The sequence below is a fragment of the Ovis canadensis genome, chromosome 1 (assembly GCF_042477335.2).
Source record: "Ovis canadensis isolate MfBH-ARS-UI-01 breed Bighorn chromosome 1, ARS-UI_OviCan_v2, whole genome shotgun sequence".
NCBI classification, from domain to species: domain Eukaryota; kingdom Metazoa; phylum Chordata; class Mammalia; order Artiodactyla; family Bovidae; genus Ovis; species Ovis canadensis.
In genome coordinates, this window is record NC_091245.1 from 125,618,515 (window position 1) to 125,635,767 (window position 17,253).

General features: G+C 41.9%; 1 protein-coding gene and 1 pseudogene across 8 annotated transcripts in view; one reads left to right on the forward strand and one right to left on the reverse strand.

The window, feature by feature from the left end:
- Nucleotides 1-17,253, forward strand: part of SYNJ1 (synaptojanin 1) — a 94,516-nt gene that overhangs the window by 10,232 nt on the left and 67,031 nt on the right. The gene's annotated exons all lie outside the window — the stretch shown is intronic.
- Nucleotides 5,362-5,706, reverse strand: LOC138429213 (large ribosomal subunit protein eL34-like; annotated as a pseudogene).

Here is a 17,253-nt window from a genome sequence, read left to right on the forward strand (position 1 = left end):
CCCAAATCAGACTTCCAGAAATGAAAACACAGTGTCTGAAATGAAAAAAATACACTGATAGGGATTAATAGATTAGACTCTGCAGAATAAATGAGTGACAGATTTGAAGATGCAGTAATAGACAACTCAAAATGAAACATGGGAAAAAAGACTTAATAGATAAACAGAACATCAGAGGGCTGTGGGATAGTCTCAAGTGGCCCGATATATACACATGGGCTTCCCTGATGGCTCAGCTGGTTAAGAACCTGCCTCCCAATGCAGGAGACACATGAGGTACAGGTTTGATCCCTGGGTTGGGAACATCCCCTGGAGGAGGGATTGGCAACCCACTCCAGTATTCTTGCCTGGAGAATCACATGAACAGAGGAGCATGGCGGGCTGCAGTTCCTGGGGTCGCAAAGAATCGGATATGAATGAAGGGACTGAGCACACACGCATGTATACATAGTTGGAATCCTAGAAAGGAGGGGTGGAGCCGGGAAATATTTGAAGAAATTGTGGCTGATAATTTTCCAAAGTTGATGAAAACTATAAATCCACAGATCCTAGAAGCTAAATGAACCATAAGCAGAAGAAACATAAAGAGAAAGAACTACACATGGTCAAATTGCTTAAAACCAGTGACAGAAAAATCGTAAAAATAATCCAAGAAAGAAAAAAGACATGTGTATAAGAATGAAGATACGAATCATGATAGATGTTTCTTTAGAAGCAATTCAACCTGGGACTACCTGGTGGTCCAGTGGTTAAGACTCCACGCTTCCAGTGCCGGGGATGTGGATTCGACCCCTGGATGAGCAGCTAAGATCCCACATGCTGTGCAGCATGACTCAAAAAAAGAAAAAAGAAACGGTCCAACCTGGAGGAGAATGAGCTAGATCTTTAATATGCTGAAATGGAAAAAACAGAACAATAATGAAAAAAAACAAAACCCCAAACCTGTCCATCTAGAATTCTGTACTCCATCACAAAGAAAGGTAATATAAAGACTTTTTAGATGTTCAAAAGCTGAAACAAAGTGAGCTAATTATATGAATAGCGGTTTAGATTAGTATTGCTTTTCTTTATATCTAGTGCCAGTATTTTCAGAAATTCTGAGGTTATAAAGACTGAGTCAGTTTTGTTACTTGTGTATATATGTGTGTGTGTGTTATTTGCTTAGTTGTGTCTGATTCTTTGTGATCCCATGTACTGTAGTCCTCCAGGCTCCTCTCTCTCTGGAATTTTCTAGGCAAGAATACTGGAGTGGGTTGCCATTTCCTTCAAGGGGGTATCTTCCGGACCCAGGGATCAAACACACGTGTCCTGAATTGCAGGCAGATTATTTGCCACCTGAGCCTCCAGGGAAGCCCATTTTGTTACTTAGTTATGTTTAAACTCTAAACTTGAAAGATGCAGAAAGAGTGGAATGGATTTGTGCAGTTGGTGTTAGCCTTGTGAGTAGAGTGTCAGGAGGAGGTTTATCTTTAAAAATTCTGTATCATGTTTTAATGGGGACAGAGTTGCTTGAGGTTTTTAATAGTTGTTAATGAGAATTTGTATTTAATCTTTTTCCACTAAAATAGGTTTTGCCTGTTTGCCTATAATGTAAGCCACTGTTATCTCTCTGTGGTGTTATACAGTATGAGCAGAGCATTCATGTTGGCATATATTTTGTAGCCACTGAACTAATAGAATTACTGTGAGTGCATTTGGAGAGATGCATTAACTCTCCCTCGTCAACTGGACGCTATTTAATTACTCCCACATTTCAGGTTGAAAGAATGTATGTGTCCTTTACACTCCTAGATGATTCTGAGATAACTTAAGTCAGTTAAAAGTGAAAAGAGGGACTTCCCTAGTAGTCCAGTGGTTAAGAGTTTGTCTGCCAGTGCAGGGGATGAGGGTTTGATTCTTGGTCGGGTAACTAAAATCCCACGTTCAGTAGGGCAAGTAAGCCTGTGCACCAAGACTGGAGAGCCAGCGCACTCTAGAGCCCAGCCCATGCACCGTAACAAGAGCAGCCTGGCGCACTGCAGGCCGTGGGGCACAGAGCCGGATATGACCAAGCCACTGAACTGCACTGAAGACCGTAGGATGGGGTTTCCAGGTGGCTCAGTGGTAAAGAATCCACCTGCCAAGCAGCAGACGCAGGTTCGATCCCTAGGTCTCGAAGATCCCCTGAGAAGGAAATGGCAGCCCATTCCAGCATTCTTGCCTGCAATATCCTGTGGACAGAGGAGCCTGATGAGCTGCAGTCCATGGGGTCACCAAAGAGTTGTGGACACAACTTAGCAACTAAACAGCAACAGACCATAGGATTACTGTAGTCTGTTGACTACCTTACTGAAATGTAGATAAACAAAGTCTTTTAATATCCTGTGGTTCATATTCTAAGCATAGGCAGGATGAATCATTAAGTAAATTGCTAGCTGCTGGTACATTAGTGCTTGTTAGTGGTCTGTCTTGGTCAACGCTAGGGAAATGACGTTGGAGAATGGCGTAGAAATGTAGTTACCAGATGTGTAGATGTTACAACACTGTGTGGGATTGATAGAGAGCTGGGTAGAATAATTACTGATTGTGGATGGCACACTTGAGATCCAACCTTTTTAGACTGAGAAAATGGGTTAGAACCTAAAACATGAAAAATGCACTTCCCCCTTGTGTAATTTTGTGTCCATTCCTGAACCATGTGCTCTGTCTGTAGGGCCAGCAGGGCTGCTTGGGTCGGACAGATGATCGGCAACAGAAGACAGAACTGTCTGTAGTTGTCTGAGTTCCCATAAAGCCCCCACCAGCAGGGTGCTACGTAGTAAGGAAGGGTTGATGCAGGTACTGGATTGATGGCCACCTTGGATTGATGGCCACCTTGACTGCTGCGTTCCTTCAGACCTTCTCTTCCTTCAGTCTTCTTTACTCGGGAAGGTGCCCTTCATCCACCTGGCTGTTTAAACCAGAATTTAAGAATCACCTTCTACCCCTCCTTCACTCTAGTTTTACACATTCACTCTATTACCAAATCCAGTCAACTCAACCTCCTAATTTCATCGAGAATCCATGCAGTTTACCATTTCAGCTGGTTTTACACCAGTAATGCCACTGCATTCTTTTTCATGGACTATTATAATTGCCTCCTTAACCGGTCTCCCTGCTTCCACTCTCCCCACCCAACTCTTCAGCATTTTAAAATGTGCAGTTTACTTTTAAAGTCTGTTTATTTTGGCTGCACTGGGTCTTTGTTGCTGTACCTGGGTTTCCTCTAGTTATAGCAAGCAGGGCCTGTTGTGTTGCGGGGCATGGGCTCTAGGCGTGCAGACCCAGTGGTCATGGCGCATGGGTTTAGTCGCCCCATGGCGCTTGGAATCTTCCTAGCACAGGGAACTCTTGAGCCCTGCATTGGCAGGTGGATTCTTAACCACTGGACCACCAGGGAAGTCTTAAATACACAATGTAGATCTTATTATTCGCCTGCTTAATACCCTTCAGTGGTTGGCCACTGAACTTGAAATCCAAAGTCTTTAAAATGACCTGCAGTGAAATGGAGCCCCTGCCTCCCTCTTCACTCTTATACTGTGCTGTCTCTTGGTTTCTGCCTTCCAGCCACATTGGCCCTTTTTTAAGTTCTGAATGTCTCAAATTCTTTCTGGTCTCAGGGTCTTCACATATGCTGTTGCTTCTGCTCAAGATTTTATTTTTAAAAATAAACTTGTTCACACATGTGGAAAAGTACATAAGCCATAAATGTTCGACTTGCTGACTTATTACAGAGTGAACATATTAATGTTACCATTACCAGATTGAGAACTAGAACATTATTGCTGGCTCTCCTTTCCAATTATTATCTCCATCATGATATGCAGAGATCATAACTGCACGATTTCTTGCATCATAGATTAGTTCTGTCTGGTTTCCAACTTAACATAAATGAAATCATTCAGCAAGTATTCTCCTGCACCCAGCTTCTTTCATTCAGTGTTAAATATGGGAGATCCTGCTTTGGTAGCGTGTAGCAGTAGTTTATTCATTTTCATTGCTATGTAGTATTCCATTGTATGAATGTTCTGGTGTTCTGCTGACATTGGCTTTATTTTCAATTTTTTCTATTACAGATGACTCTAGTATGAACATCCTTCTACATGTCTTTCGGTGCACATACTTTAATATTTCTGTTGGATATTCTTAGGAATGAAATTTCTGGTCTTAAGGTATATGGATATTCCTGGAACACTCTTACCTCTGCTCTTCATGTGTCTAACTTCCTGTTTATTCTTCAGATACCAACTAAAAGGTCACTTCCACAGGTAGGCAGGCAGGCAGGCAGGTCTGCCTCCAACAAACAATTTTAAATTAGGTTCTCATGTTGCAGTCTATTGGAACTTCATCATGGTACTTAATATAGTTTTGCACTTGTGTGATTATATAATGCCTGCTTCCCAATGGAAGGTATTAGGGCACTGACTTTTTTTATTCCTGGAATAGGTATTCAGTACAGACTTATTGCACCAATGAGTGAAAGGTTATTTTGAAATATTACTAAGATTGGGATGTATAATTTATATAGAACACCCTAATTTGGACAGTGGGTTATCTTTCAGCTGAAAGTTTAGTTATTTAACAGTACAAAGAAAACCTTTTTTTTTTTTTTTTCAAATAATTTTTTTCTTTATGTATGATAAAATGGAAGGAGGCTTTCCTGCCAGCTGCTTACATGACCTTAGATGAATCACTTAACCTCTAGTCTTTTTCTTCTGGAAATGAGTAGCTTCGCCTGCAGACCTCGAGGATCCTCTGACTTGAGGCTCTCTGCCTGCATGCAAATAAGCCAACCACAAACTGTGGTGCATGCAACCTCAGGCAAATTGTGATTCTAGGCAGGGTATGCCTATTTGTCATCTTGTTTTCATATTCTTACCGGCTTTCTTCAGCTTGGTCTTCTGAATCAGCTAAGGAAGGACATCTGTTCCCACCTGGAAAGCTTGAGCCACAGCAGAATGTTGACTTTGGATGGCAGGATCTTCACTGAGTAGTGTAATTATTTAGCTTGAGGGCTTCCCTGGTGGCTCAGAGGTTAAAGTGTCTGCCTCTAATGCGGGAGACCTGGATTCGATCCCCTGGTCGGGAAGATCCCCTGGAGAAGGAAATGGCAACCCACTCCAGTATTCTTGCCTGGAGAATCCCATGGACGGAGGAGCCTGGTGGGCTACAACAGTCCATGGGGTTGCAAAGAGTCGGACACGACTGAGCGACTTAACTTTTCACGTTGTAATTCATCAGAAGTTAGAGGAATCTACATTTAAATGTAATCTTCAGAAATACCATGTAAGTTTTTAAAGAAATGACAATTTTTTTATTACTCAAAAATGCTTCATTTTTTATTTAACTTTCTGACTCTGCTTGTGCTTTCAACACTTCCACAACAATCTGCTCCTCAGTAAGGAAAGTGTGCTTGATCCTGTCACGGACACGTTTAGCACACATGGAACCACCATAGGCTTGGCTGACATGTTTCTTCGTTTTAGACAACCTCATGAGAACTTTAGGTCTCACAGCACGAACACGTCTAAGTCAGCCTGGGCACACACCACATGCAGATTTTGGTGCTTTCCCAACCTTCTTGGTATAAAGGTAAACAATTGTGTTACCAGGGGTTCGGGACAGCCTGGTTTTGTTAGAGGCGATATTGTAGGACAGCCTACGATGGTATGTCAGATGCTGCGCCATCCTGAATGCCTCTACATGCCATCCCCGCAAGAGGAAAAAGGAACTCCTTGCAGGTTCAAGAAATGACATTTTAAATTGTCTGATGATCGTAGATAACATGACCTAATTTTGCCTCTTTGTTCAGATGGTGGAGTTAGCAAGGCGGGTGTGACTACCATGTCACAATTGTCCTGTTTATTAAGCCTCTATTTATACTCATAGCTCACGAAAGTCAAGAAATAGGTATATGATTGTTTTCATCTGAATTTCTGTACCTGATCTTTTTTTAAAGTTTATTTAATTTCAATTGAAAGATCATTGCTTTATAATATTGTGTTGGTTTCTACCAAACATCAGCCTGAATCGGCCGTAGGTTTACCCGTGTCCCCTCCCACTTGAGCATCGCTCCCACCTCCCTCCCCCTGCCACCCTTCTAGGTTGTTACTGAGCTCCAGTTTCAGTTCCCTGCGTCATACAGCAAATTCCCATTGGCCCTCTATTTTGCATATGGTAACATATGTTCCATGTTACTCTCTCCATACATCTCAACCTCTCCTTCCTCCCTACAGCCGTGTCCATCAGTCTGTCCTCAGTGTCTGTGTCTGCATTGCTGCTCTGCAAATAGGTTCATCAGTACTATCTTTCTGGATCCCATATATATGTGTTGGTATACAATATTTGTTTTTCTGCATACCTGTGTTTCATTATTTGCCATAAATTCTCATTTGAAAAGAGAGGTATAACACCAACAATGCTGAGTAATGCCAGTCATGTCATATGACATAGTACCATAAAAGTAAGCCAGTCGAACAGAAAAGGTGTTGAATATTGTGATAGAAAATAATTGGGAGGTTAAATTTTGATAGAGAACAATTGAAGTATTTATACACTGAGTGTTTTCTGTAGTCTATAAAGAAATCAGAGAGTCTATAAAGCTGTATGTAGGTTTATAGCTTCTATTTTCATTACTTTCCTGTAGCTTAAATAGGAAATGTAGATTAGGCCTACCTTCAGACATTAATTTGTTCAATTCAAAAACTGTGAAACACCCTCAGAGTGAAGATACTGACTACAGTTGTAGGACATCACTAGCTCATGGCTTTGGTAGTTTTAAATACTTCCTAACTACTCCTCCGATGGTAGGTGAAGGCAAGCTTATGGTCTTCCAACTATGACTTTGACAGGGGGCTCCCCTGGTGGCTCAGTGGTGAAGAATTCGCCTGCCAATGCAGGGGACACAAGTTCCATCCATGTGCCACAACTGCGAGGCCACAACCACTGAGTCTCCTGGGAAGCCCCATCAGCATGGAAAGGACTGTTCTTGTATGAGAAATAAGCAAAAGATTTATGACAGAATATTAGCAATATATTTCATCCTTAAATATTTTTTGGAGAGTACGTGTTTATAGCACATATTTAATTTGCTTTAAATTCTTTTCTGTGACCTGATTCCTGTTTGTATATTCCGTAGGAATAGACTCCTAGGGCCTTCAGATAATCAACCCTAATGATACGAGATTATATTTAAAAATGTAACTAAAGTTATAAATTTACAGTGAAGGTAGCTCTGTGTTCTCTGAAAATGCACATTTGTATTTAGAATGAAGACTAAGATTTAAAGCATGAATGAAAGATTGTTTCAAACATGAGAAGAAAAGTTTTGCCTTAAAAAAAATTTTTTTTAATTTATTTATGGCCACATGGCTTGTGGAATCTTAGTTCCCCAACGCCGGATTGAACCTGTGCCCCGCTGCATTGGAAACACAGAGGCTTAACCACTGAACCACCAGGGAAGTCCCAAGTTTTTCCTTTTAAAATAAGGAAAGTAAGAATGGAGTTACATACCGTTGACGCCTGAGGTGTCATAGCAGTAACTTCAGAAACAGGGCTCTGACTTACCTTCCTTGCTTAATGTGTGAGCTGAAGAGGTGGGGCCTTCTTAACTTCAGCTGAACTGCTCAAGATCCTGATTGGCTCACAAGGACTTGGAAAACAATGGGCTTCTTGGCCATTCATTCATACCTACTTGTAGTTAGAAACCAGTCACTTGTAAAAAGGAAGGCTTGACTTTCCTAGCATTTCATTTGTTTAATAGCAACAACATGAAGAGGAAAGGGGAGAAAAAAACACCTCTCTTACAAAAAGCAGTCTGTTTGCCTCATGGAAAGCACAGTGGAGAACCTTGTTATCACCAAGACAGCACTTCCTGGAGAATAAGCAGCCTGAACGTCTGCACCAACTGGCTTCCTGGACTTTGAGCTCTGCTCCTCCTCTCAGTTTCCTCTGAGCTCTCTGCCCCCTCTGCCACTGAATGTGCTCCACAGCATAGATCCTGGTTTGCAGTCATCTGACGGTGCCCATCTTTCCCACCTCTGCTTCACCCCTCACCACAGACATCACATTCGGAAATTTCCACACTTTACTGTGAGGAATTGTTAAACTTCAATGATGAAGGTTTTCAAATGCTATCAGTGGTAAGATGTAATGTTTATCTTCTTTGCATATTATTTTAAAATTAGCAAACCATTCCCTTTTACGCCCAAACCCCTTTTTTTTTTTTTCTTGCGAGTTAAGTTTTATTTGTTTCAAAATGAGGACTGCAGCCCAGGGAACAGTGCCTCAGATAGTTCAGAGGAAATGTTCCTCTCAATTTTTTTTTTTTCTTCTGTTAGATGAAAATCTAGTCAACAGTTGCAGTGTTCAGAGGCTCTGGGTTAGGTGGTTATCGTGTTGAGATATAAATCAGTAAGACCTAGTTTCTGTTGCTATTAGTAGACAAGAGATTTCCTTCCAGCCAGAGTACGCAGGGAAAACTTTAGGAAGAAAGCAGCATTTTTGCTTAGGTACTGAAAGGTAACGGGTTTCCCTGGTGGCTCAGTGGTAAAGACTCTGCCTGTCAGTGCGGGAGACCAGTTTTGAGCCCCGATCTGGGGAGATCCCACATGCTGAGGAGCAGCTAAGCCTGTGCGCCATGACTGCTGAGCCTGTGCTTTGGAGCCCGCGGGTCGTAGCTACTGAGCCAGTGCGCCTAGAGCCTGGGCTCCGCAGCAAGAGAAGTCACCTCTATAGCAGCCTGCGCACCGCAACTGCAGGGTGGCCCCACTCGCCCCAACTAGAGGAAAGCCTTTGCAGCAATGAAGACCCAGCACAGCCAGATAGACCAGTGACTAACAAGTATTCAGGATAGAAAGAATGCTGTGAACAAGGAAAAGGTTGCGGGGGGAGAACACGGAGCCTGTAGGAGGCGAGCACATACTGGTTTTGGCTGAAGCTGGGATGCGAGGGTAGAGTGTTAAGCAGACAAGAAAGATGGGGATGGACTGAGTAAAGTCGTGACAAACGCTGCGTTTTATCTAAAGGTTATACACATTATTTTAAAGTGTTATGGCTTTCCTATTTTAAGTGATCTCTTTTATAGTAGAGATTCTCAAATTGTTTTCTAGAAATTAAATAATCAGAGAAATGGAACAATAATTTAGTCAGGTCCCTCCTAATTATATATTTCTCAGTATTTCATAGAGTTTCATAAAATGTGGGAAACTTTTTTTTCCCCCTCAGTTAAAAAATACATATATGAGAAGGAAATAAAATTGTATTATAAGTAATTATCTTAATGCCATTTAGAGATACAGACTTCTTAATTTAGGAATATGCACGTGTATTTCTAACAGCTGTTTTTGCTGGCTACATTAAAATTAAAAAAACATTAAATAATGTTACATGTATGGAAAAGTTGAAGTTCAGCACAAAAGAACTTTTTTTTTTGAACTATTTGAGACTACTAAGTTGCTAACATGAGGTAAACAGGGTTTATCTGTTACCCCTAAATGCTTTATTGTAATATTTCCTAGAAAGGCATTCTCCTGCATAACTACCAGATAACCGTCAAAAAATGAACATTGGTACCTGCTGTCTAATCCTCAGACTCTATTTTAGTTCATTAGTTGTCTGAACAATATCTTTCATAGCAAAAAGATCCAGTTGGATTGTGTATATTATATTTAGTTACCATGTCTCTTTAGTATCCTTAGATGTGGAGAAGTTTCCCAGTCTTTGACATTTATGACCGTAACATGTTATGGCTTTTGAAGATGAGGGCCAGTTGTTTGGTAGAAATGTCCCTCACTCAGAATTTGTCTGATGGTTCTTCCTGTTCAGAGTCATGTGGTGTTGGCAGGAATATTACAGAGCAGTGTGCTTTTCATTGTATCCTGTCAGCTGACACAGTGTTGACTTGTCCCATTTACTGTTGGTGTTCACTTTGATAACTTGTGTTGATGTGGTATCTGCCAGGCGTTGCTGGCCAGCTCTTTTTTCCTTTATAATTAATAAGTGTTTGAAGGTGAGGTATTTTGAGACTGTGTATGATCCCATTGCTCTTCGAACTTTAAGTTTATGGGTTTATTCAGGGATTTATAATCTGTTACTCTTAAAACTTGTCTTGATGCTCAAAGTGTCCCAAATTTTGCCAGTAGAAGAAGCCGCTTTAGGCTGGCTTCTGTATTTTTGTGACGTGCCTTCATTGTTCTTTGAACACTCCTGTACTTTCTGGCACAAAGATTTGTTCTAGCCTCGTCTTGTCCCTGCCGTTCTCCTGGAATCAGGCATTTCTCCATAGAGTCCTAGTTCCTTTTAGTGGAGAATGTATTAGAAAGCAAGATCTGAGTGCTGACTGTGTTGTCTGTTATTGAGTATTGCTGATCACAGGTCCTGTCAATTGATAGTGAAGGAAAATGTGTAAGCATGTATGTATATGCAAGGGTCTCCCCCTGCCTCAGTGGTGAATAATCCGCTTGCAGGGCAGGAGACACAGGAAGTGAGGATTCGATCCCTGGAAGATCCCCTGGAGGGGGAAATGTCAACCCACTCCAGTATTCTTAGCAGAAAATCCTGTGGACAGCGGAGCCTGGTGGGCTATAGTTCACAGGTCGCAAAGAGTCAGACACGACTGAGCACAAGTGGGTCTGTGTGTGTGAAAGTATCATTGTGCCCACCCATTTCTGTCTTTGTCTGTCTCTCTAGAAAACTGAGCCCACAGTGATGACTCCAGCTCCAGTCAGCACCACAGTGTCCTTTCTGGCTTTCTCTCTGTGTTTGTACTGCCCTTCTCTGACAGTGAGAAACCTGCTCCGTGATTCTTGGCTGTCCCCCTGTGTGTAACCAACCACTCTCCTGTTGCCACCACAGCCTCCTCCACCCCATGGGTGGCTTCTTTGCCCCACCGGGGCTCCAGCACCCTGCTTGGAGCCTCCGTCCTACGCACTGTGCCCTCTCTACTCTCTCAAGCTTCAGCATCCTGTCGCAGGCCATTCCCACCATCCCTGGGTGGACACTACGCTCCTCACTCCACTCAGACTTCATCACCTCCTGCCCACTGCCTCTCCCCTCAAATGGAATCTTTCTTTCCCCACCTGTGGCTTCAACTCCATGAGCAGGGACACCTTCTTACTCTCTCTGGACTCACAGCCTGTGAAGGACCTCCTTCCATTCTACCCCACACCTTTGAAGCATAAATGAAACAACAGGTAATCATCTACTGTCCTTTTGAGTAAAGATATTTAAGAAGGAAACACTAGGTTTTCTTTTATAAATTTGGAAGGATCTAGAGGTAAATGTTCATATGGTTCTGAAATCGCCTTCACCAGTTCACTGAACATAAATTATTGAACTCCTCCTGGGTGCCAGGCACTGAGCTAGCCCACCGGGCACAGGCCAGTGGACTAGACAAAGCCCCTTCCCTCATGAAGCTGCCTTCTCTGACTGTTGGAGTATAGCAGGGTAGTAAATTAGTAACCTCCCCAAGCCTGTTCCCTCCTGTCAAATATTTGTCACTCTAAAAAGTAATTTAAAATTTCATTTAATATTTTGAGAAGAAACCAAAAAATTCCTGACAGGGAAAATGACATCTCATGTATTGTTTGAATCGTTTTTCTTTCCTCTAGCATTATTTTAGTTAAGAATATACACTTTAATTTAAATTGTGTATGTTTGTGTGTGTGTCCTGTTCCCTGAACAGTACGACATTTGTTCACATGTTTGAATCGGGTGACAGTCTAATAGATGGGTCTTCACTGGGCCTGAAAAACAGGGTAGATTCATGTATTTGGAGCACAGTTATTGAAAAGGTAATTATTATGCATTATTAGAAGAGAGAAGATTTTGTTACATGGTAATTTAAGTTATAGAATGACTTTGTCTTTTCTAAGGGAAGGTGTATGCTTAGTTGTTTGGGCATGTCTGACTCTTTGTGATCCCATGAACTGTAGCCCACCAGGTTCCTGTGTCCATGGGACTTTCCAGGCAAAAGTACTGAAGTGGGTGGCCATTTCCGTCTCCAGACGGAAAGTGATGACTTAACACTAAAAATATATTTTCTTTTTAACCCTATTACTGGTATTTGAACCTAAATGGTTGGTGATAAAACTGATAGATATATCTGGTAATTTCTATATTACTCGACTAATGGTAGTGTTTGAAATGCATATAACGTGTAAACTCTAGAATAGTATTTGCCCTGGAAACCATGCCTTCTATCATCAAAGAAATAACAGGCCTCTCTAAGGTTTGCTTTTGTACATTTTGTAATTGTAACAAGGCAAGATGTGGGAGAAGGGGTTCCTGTATTACTTTAAAATTAAAAATTGTGTTGTGATATTTTCTAACTCTGTTCCTTGTCATTGAATGTTAGGAGTAACTTCTATAAATATATAGTGTAACAAATAATAATGATAGGACTCTAGGAATGAAGACTGAAATTCACATCCCCATAACTTTAATGGCTTGGTGAAATCGTCCTCACTCCCTCACTTCATACAGGTGGTTTGATAAAGATAAAGGCCCACCACAGTAAAGAGCATACTAAAGAACTGTGACATCATCAGTTAATTGAGTGATTGACTCAGTCTTTTTTTCATATTTATTTATTTGGCTGCAGCATTCCAGATCTTTAGTTGCCGCACATGAACTTTTGGTTGCCCCACATGGGATCTAGTTCTCTGACCAGGAATCGATCCCCGGCCCCCTGCATTGGGAGCTTAGGAGTCTTAGCCACTGGAACACCATTCAGTCTTAGCCTCTGCTGCCAAGCAGAGCACAGCTCATTCAACAGCACAAGTAGGGTAACCAGGAAGAAGTCTAAGAGTCGATGGTCTGAAAAGAGGTGAGGCAGGCAGGGAAGATGAGCTGTCTGGAGAACCTTGGAGACGAGCTTCGAGACAAAGCAAAGAGCTTTAATGCAGAATACATGGCAAACCACTTCAGTATTCTTGCCTTGAGAACCCCATGAACAGTAGGAAAAGGCAAAATGATAGGATACTGAAAGAGGAACTCCCCACGTCAGTAGGTACCCAACACGCTACTGGAGATCAGTGGAGAAATAACTCCAGAAAGAATGAAGGGATGGAGCCAAAGCAAAAACAATACCCAGCTGTGGATGTGACTGGTGATAGAAGCAAGGTCTGATGCTGTAAAGAGCAATATTGCATAGGAACCTGGAATGTCAGGTCCATGAATCAAGGCAAATTAGAAGTGGTCAAACAAGAGATAGCAAGAGTGAATGTCGACATTCTAGGAATCAGCGAACTAAAAGGGACTGGAATGGGTGAATTTAACTCAGATGACCATTATATCTACTACTGCGGGCGGGAATCCCTCAGAAGAAATGGAGTAGCCATCATGGTCAACAAAAGAGTCTGAAATGCAGTACTTGGATGCAGTCTCAAAAACGACAGAATGATCTCTGTTCATTTCCAAGGCAAACCATTCAATATCACAGGAATCCAAGTGTATGCCCCAACCAGTAATGCTGAAGAAGCTGAAGTTGAATGGTTTTATGAAGACCTACAAGACCTTTTAGAACTAACACCCCAAAAAGATGTTCTTTTCATTATAGGGAACTGGAATGCAAAAGTACAAAGTCAGGAAATACCTGGAGTAACAGGCAAATTTGGCCTTGGAATGTGGAATGAAGCAGGGCAAAGACTAATAGAGTTTTGCCAAGAAAATGCACTGGTCATAGCAAACACCCTCTTCCAACAACACAAGAGAAGACTACACATGGACATCACCAGATGGTCAACACCAAAATCACATTGATTATATTCTCTGCAGCCAAAGATGGAGAAGCTCTATACAGTCAGCAAAAACAAGACCAGGAGCTGACTGTGGCTCAGATCATGAACTCCTTATTACCAAATTCAGACTTAAATTGAAGAAAGTAGGGAAAACCACTAAACCATACAGGTATGACCTAAATCAAATCCCTTATGATTATACAGTGGAAGTGAGAAATAGATTTAAGGGTCTAGATCTGATAGATAGAGTGCCTGATGAACTATGGAATGAGGTTCGTGACATTGTACAGGAGACAGGGATCAAGACCATCCCCATGGAAAAGAAACGCAAAAAAGCAAAATGGCTGTCTGGGGAGGCCTTACAAATAGCTGTGAAAAGAAGAGAGGCAAAAAGCAAAGGAGAAAAGGAAAGATATAAGCATCTGAATGCAGAGTTCCAAAGAATAGCAAGAAGAGATAAGAAAGCCTTCTTCAGCGATCAATGCAAAGAAATAGAGGCAAACAACAGAATGGGAAAGACTAGAGATCTCTTCAAGAAAATTAGAGATACCATCATGCAAAGATGGGCTCAATAAAGGACAGAAATGGTATGGATCTAACAGAAGCAGAAGATGTTAAGAAGAGGTGGCAAAAATACACAGAAGAACTGTACAGAAAAGATCTTCATGACCCAGATAATCACAGCGGTGTGATCACTCTAGAGCCAGACATCCCAGAATATGAAGTCAAGTGGGCCTTAGAAAGTATCACTACAAACAAAGCCAGTGGAGGTGATGGAATTCCAGTTGAGCTATTTCAAATCCTGAAAGATGATGCTGTGAAAGTGCTGCACTCAATATGCCAGCAAATGTGGAAAGCTCAGCAGTGGCCACAGGACTGGAAAAGGTCAGTTTTCATTCCAGTCCCAAAGAAAGGCAATGTCAAACTACCGTACAATTGCACTCATCTCACATGCTAGTAAAGTAATGCTCAAAATTCTCCAAGCCAGGCTTCAGCAATACGTGAACCGTGAACTTTCAGATGTTCAAGCTGGTTTTAGAAAAAGCAGAGGAACCAGAGATCAAATTGCCAACATCCACTGGATCATGGAAAAAGCAAGAGAGTTCCATAAAAACATCTATTTCTGCTTTGTTGACTATGCCAAAGCCTTTGACTGTGTGGATCACAATAAATTGTGGAAAATTCTGAAAGAGATGGGAATACCAGACCACCTGACCTGCCTCTTGAGAAATCTGTATGCAGGTCAGGAAGCAACAGTTAGAACTGGACATGGAACAACAGACTGGTTCCAAATAGGAAAAGGAGTATGTCAAGGCTGTATATTGTCACCCTGCTTATTTAACTTCTATGCAGAGTACATCATGAGAAACGCTGGACTGGAAGAAGCACAAGCTGGAATCAAGATTGCCGGGAGAAATATCAATAACCTCAGATATGCAGATGACACCACCCTTATGGCAGAAAGTGAAGAGGAACTAAAAAGCCTCTTGATGAAAGTGAAAGAGGAGAGTGAAAAAGTTGGCTTAAAGCTCAACATTCAGAAAACGAAGATCATGGCATCTGGTCCCATTACTTCATGGCAAATACATGGGGAAACAGTGTCAGACCTTTATTTTGGGGGGCTCCAAAATCACTGCAGATGGTGACCGCAGCCATGAAATTAAAAGATGCTTACTCCTTGAAAGAAAAGTTATGACCAACCTAGATAGCATATTCAAAAACCAATTAAGGTCCGTCTGGTCAAGGCTATGGTTTTTCCAGTGGTCATGTATGGATGTGAGAGTTGGACTGTGAAGAAGGCTGAGCGCCAAAGAATTATGCTTTTAAACTGTGGTGTTGGAGAAGACTCTTGAGAGTCCCTTGGACTGCAAGGAGATCCAACCAGTCCATTCTGAAGGAGATCAGCCCTGGGATTTCTTTGGAAGGAATGATGCTAAAGCTGAAACTCCAGTACTTTGGCCACCTCATGTGAAGAGTTGACTCATTGGAGAAGACCCTGATGCTGGGAGGAATTGGGGGCAGGAGGAGAAGGGGACCACAGAGGATGAGATGGCTGGATGGCATCACTGGCTCGATGGACGTGAGTCTGAGTGAACTCCGGGAGTTGGCGATGAACAGGGAGGCCTGGCGTGCTGCGATTCATGGGGTCGCAAAGAGTCAGACATGACTGAGCGACTGAACTGCACTGAACTATGGGATGTTAGGCAAAGCAGTAGACTGAGACTATGGCTGTTTTGTTGGCAGTAGAGATCAACAGAGAAGACTGTAAGAATCTGCTTACAAGCATTTGTAAGGTGGAACACATACATATTGTTAAAACATATTCAATACTGCGATACTGTATCAGAATATAATATTAGAATACTTATATTAATACTGTATTTTATGTGCAAATCTTGAAGAAATGAGAGAAGGAAAAAGGACAAGAGATAAAAGGTAAATAAGGAGTGAGCCAGTCATCTGAGAGGTGAACTGGGAGCTGTGGGGTAGGCTGTGGATTAGGGAAGGCAGTGAAGAAGGAAAGTTCTGGAAAGGAAAGGATGGAACGAGAAAGAGGCTCCTGTCTTTCCAGATTTGTAGGCCTTAGAAGATCATATTTGTAATAAGTGTGTTTGCTAAGAACTCAGAAGATTTTCCTTTAAAGCTTCAGGATTTGTTTTTGTTTTTTCTCAAAAGAATGACCATCACAGCCTGTCTTAGGGCAATTGTTCTGTAGGTTGTATTGGTTAGTGGATGACATTAACGTCATAGCAGAAGAAATAAATCCAGACGAAGGCCAGACGGACGATTTCCCTGCCCCTGTGCTTGACTCTTGTGGTCAAGCATTGCCATTCACTTTCATAATGTAAGCGTTAGTAGTCTTACATGTGTCAAGCTCCGTCCTAAGTGTCAGCGATTAAAGAATGAGATAGACTTCGAGGTCCACCTTCAGGGAACAGGTTGGCTAATGAGAAAGACAAATGATGAATGTATTTTAAATGTTTTGGCAACATGAAGAGGGAGCTCTGTGAAAGACTTGTGCTTAGAGAAATAAAGGTTTTCAGAAAGTGACTTTGTGTCTGTGTTTTTCTAAGGTGAGTTCAGTTTTGGCCAGAGGCAAAAGTTGGGTCACGCCTTGCAGGCAGAAAGCCAGATCACTGTGCAAAGGCACAGAGACGTGGAAGCCATGTCTGGGCAACAGTGAGCGTCTGATGTGACTGGGGCATAAGGTGCTGGGCTGGGGAGGGAGGGGAATAATGAGGACGGAAGCAGAAGGGCTGTTGAGGCTAAATTCTGGAAGAGTCCTTGTTAAGAAGTTGGGTGTTGTCCTGTAGGGATATCAGGACACAGTGTGTTCCTCGTATTAAGATTAGCTAAACAGATCAAGGGGACAGTGGAGAAAATTCAAAAGCGACCTCGAGAAAATAGGAATATTATTAAAGATACTTCAGGATCATTAGGCGAGGATGGATTCATGAATAGATGGTGCTGGAATAACGTTACTTCTTTGGGAAAA